Source organism: Mesocricetus auratus, unplaced genomic scaffold (genome assembly GCF_017639785.1).
Source record: "Mesocricetus auratus isolate SY011 unplaced genomic scaffold, BCM_Maur_2.0 Super-Scaffold_100007, whole genome shotgun sequence".
NCBI lineage: Eukaryota > Metazoa > Chordata > Mammalia > Rodentia > Cricetidae > Mesocricetus > Mesocricetus auratus.
In genome coordinates, this window is record NW_024429191.1 from 49893568 (window position 1) to 49897911 (window position 4344).

Genomic DNA, 4344 nt, shown 5'->3' on the forward strand with positions numbered 1-4344 from the left:
GATTTGGCAAGTACCCGACATGTGTCCTGAAAGCAGACCTGTGGCAGAGGCCAGCATTGGACAAGCTCATCAGTGTGCGGGGGAGGGGGGATGAGAACGGGATGGCCTGGTTTCCACAGTCTGAGAGGTCAAAGGCAGACTCTTCATCACTATGTCCTGCTCTGACTATTCCTTTAGGTTTCAGAGTAGAAGTGACGGTCCTGGTGGGGAAAGGCACAGGACACAGGCCTCTGGGACTCTCTGCCAAATGGAAGAAACAGAGGGCTCTGGACATGGGTCTAGAGCCTTGTGTGGTTCTCTGAGCACATAACAGGAGGACTCTGGCCAGGAATCGCAGGGAGTGATCCTCTAGGCATATGCTGGGGGAAGAAGGGAGAGGAAACGGGGTGCATGGACGCAGAGAAGGACATGTAGGAGGCAGGCTTTCCTGGTTTGCATGCAAACCTAGGGCACGGAGATGACTCCGCTTCAGCCGCACAGGGTCTACTGACGCTCTTTTAAGACTCTAAGTCTGCCCAGCCCTTTGGCCCTCTTTTGTTTCAGGGTCTTTCCCTACACTGCTCATGTCAGGACTGCTGTCCTCAGAAAAGCCTCCTGGGCCCTTCAGAACCCTCCCCTCCCCCCACAGCATTACATTCTCACAACACTGTTGACTCCACAGCACTCAGCAGAACTTGTCAATACTGACTCACAGGTGACTATGTCTGTGTCTTCCCACACAGCTTCAGGAGGACAGAGCCACGTGTGTTGTGACTGCATCCCTAGGGCCTGGACCAGGGCCTGGCACACAGGGGCCTGATATGAAGGAGTGGGTGAGCAAGAGCTACCGTGCAGTGAAATGAAAGCCTTTGAACACGAAACCTCATTTTAAAACTTCCTTTTCGTTCATTCTTTGTGCCTCCCGCATCATGCATCTCGATCCCATTCCTTTCCCCGTCCTGTTGTATCCACCCTTTGCCCTTGCGACCTCCTCTCCGAAAATGAAATAAAATAAAATTTAGGAGAAAAAAGGGAGAAAATCAGTCTCGTTTTGGAAGCTGCAGTGTGGCACAGTGAGCCCCACAGTAAACCCTTTTATCCATGTGTCTTTACTTCAAGTGTTCGTTGCAAAGGGTCGTGGGTTTGGTTGGAGGCCTCTGGTTTATGCGACACTATTAATTCTGGGGCCTCACTGGGACTCCTCTAGGCTATCCTGTTGCTGCACCGTGTTGTGAAAATCCCTGCAGCTTTGGGTCTGCAGAACCGGCCCCTTCACATGTGCCAGCAGATCACAGATGGGGTGGACACTGGGGTAGGCCAACTCAGAACCCTGGTTCTGGGCCTGGGGAGTTGCAGGGTTGGTCAGGCTACCAGCTCTGCCTTGTCCTCACCACCAGGACGAGCTCTCCAGCATTGCCCTGGCTAGTTCACTCCTTGCAGCAGTGAGCAAGGGGGCGGGGCCAGTTCTCCTGCTTTCATGTCCCGGGGTCATTCTCCCACATCCACACCAGCAGGGACGACTCTACTGCATTGACCAGGTGAGGTGCAGGGGCCAGTCTCCTGAGTGCTACGGCTGATGAGGGGCAGGGACAGCTCTCCTACTCTTATGATCTCAAGGCCAGCTCTCCCCTCTGCCATAGGTGGTGAGGAGATGCCCTCTTCCCCACCTACATCACCATATGGCAGATGAGAGGTGGGCCAGATCGCCCATGGTCACATTCTTGTGGTTGGTTCACCTGCAGCCCACCTTTCTGAGTGCTGCAGCCTGGAACGGGGAGGGTCAGCTACCTTGTCTGTTGCAGGCAGTGAGGGTCAAGAGGTAAAGGGGAGCTCCTCTGTCCTGACCATGCCACCAGCATGCAGCCTCATTAATAAATATGATTCTGCAGTGCCCAGATGCCCACCTGGTATTGTATTTGTTTTTACTTATGCATGTTTTTTACGACACTGCAATGTGCAAGGTGGGTATGACATTCCCATTGAATAGATGAAGAAGCTGAGTCCGGAGAAGACAGTGACTTGACTAAGCCACAGCTACAAGCAGCACAGCTGGTCAGGAGCCAGGCTGACTATACATCACCTGTCCCCTTTCTTTTTCACATCTGATCCTCTGGCACCCCACCTACTGCCCTCCCTGGTCTCCTGATAGAAGGGACTCCCAGAGTATTACTTACAGCAGGATTCTGAGGTTGCAGGCAGGATTCCTGAGCCCCTCCCACAGCAGCCTCACACCACGATCACCCAGGTCATTCAGCTGCAGGTCTAGCTCAGTCAGGCTGGAGCTGGCCCAGAGCACTGAGGCCAGGTCCTCACAGTGTCTGGATGTGAGGCCACAGTTGACAAGCCTGCGTGGGAGATGCACTCTGTCATGTCCTGAGAGTTCACTCCATTGGATAGTGGGAATTGGGTCTCCCTTTCTGGTACCTGAAAGTCCTCATTAAGGATAACTGGGGCTTCCCTGGCTTGTGGTAAGTTTCAAGGTTTTAATTTTCCTCTTGCTCCTAAGTTGTCCCTGAGGATGCTTCACACTCCTGGTAGGATTCACAGTAACCCTCCTATCCACCACACCAACTTTATATGTACAGCTTACCTAATGTCCAATTTGTATACCCAAGTTTAACTGTTAGCCAAATAACCAGGAACAATGAATATAGGATGTCTAGGCGGTTCCAATATCAGGGCCTTTGATAGGCCAGGCCATAAACCAGTGAGCTTCTAGTATAAGAACAGAAGGTGAAAGGGGTTATGGCAGCTTTGTTTGGACCTGAGAGCCTGTCTTGGGCTCCCCAGTATATACTGGGATCTACAGTACACGTTGCTCAGGTCAGGACCATGTCTACAGGTGGCACCTGTGCTGCATCTTTGCCTTCCCATGTCTTATCAGGGTAGAAAATTCAATGTGTCCCATGCTGAGTGGCAGAACCAATGATATATAGTTAGAAATTTACTGCTCGGCTGCCGTTGGGTCAGAGAGGGCCAAGCTCTGCGAAATCCACAGCACTGCACTAGTGTGTCTCAAGAACCATGCAAAAGTAAAATATTCTATGAAGACACAGAATAGAGCATGATCTCACTTGTCATGTGACATCTTAATAAAGATGGAGTCCACAGAAACAGAGCAGTAGACTGGTTACAAGAGCAGAGGACAGGAGGAAATGGGGAGATGTCATTCCCTGGGCCTGGAGCTTTCTCCCTCCTGCTTCACTTAGCCTCTTCCTCTGTGTTCTCCAGTTCCCTTGTAGCCACTTCCTCAGGATGTCTCATGGGCCTGTTGTTATCAATAGCTAGTGGGGCTCTTTGCTCAGTCTTTCAGGACCCCAAGGTTTCCTATTTGTTTGTGTATCACAGCAAGTCTGCTATCTCTCATGGATGCGGTTAAAAGGGTTCAGTGAATGTTTGATGAAATCCAAGCCTCACCCTAGACTCAGATTTTGCCTTTGCTCTCCTGCCATTCAAGGGAAAACCCAGGCCAAACTCACCACAATGTTTTTAGGTGACATCCAGGCTGTTTCAGGGTCCTACAAAGAGTCTGTACTGCAGAGTCGCTCAGTGGGTTTCCACTTAGGTCCAGCTCCTCCAGGCTTCCTGTGAACTCAAGAGTGGAGAAGAGAGCCTGCCAGCTGGCTTTAGTGACTGGGGTCCACCTGGACCTGATCAAAAGAAAGGGAAAGGAGGGATGTATATGCATAGTCTGAACAGTGTGGACAGCCCCACGCTGTAGAGTGGGATTCTATCCTGACTCCGGGGCCTCTGTGGAGGTTTGCATACGAATGCCTCCCAAAGATTATTAGATATGAATGCTTGGTCGCCAGGGAGTAAGACTTTTCAGTGCTATTAGGAAGTGTGGCCTTGTTGGACTAGGTGTGGCTTTGCTGGAGGAAGTGTGTCACTGTGGGTAGGCATTGGGGTTTCAAATGCTCAGGTCAGGCCCAGTGTCTCTCTCTTCCTGCTGCCTTCAGATCTGGATGTAGAACTCTTAGCTACTTCCCCAGCACCAAGTCTGCCTGTGTGTACCACGCTTTCTGCTATGATGATAATGGACTAAATCTCTGAGTGTAAGCAAGCCCCAACTAAATGTACTTTCTTTTATACGAGTTATTGTGGTCATGGCATCTCTTCACAGCAGACCTGGCACAGAGGAGGACTTTAGTAGTTCAGTCTTATTTCCTTTGATATGTAATTCCTGTCTCCTTTTGGTGTGGAATTTGAGGGTCACAGTGGTCATAAAGGTAAGCTGGACTTGGGAAGTGGAGTGTTCAGGAGAGGTGGTTGAGGGAGACTCTGATAGGATTTGAGTATGGTCATAAAACACTATGACCATATTGGTTTACATGGACCCTATCCCCTTCTAAGAATAGAAGACCA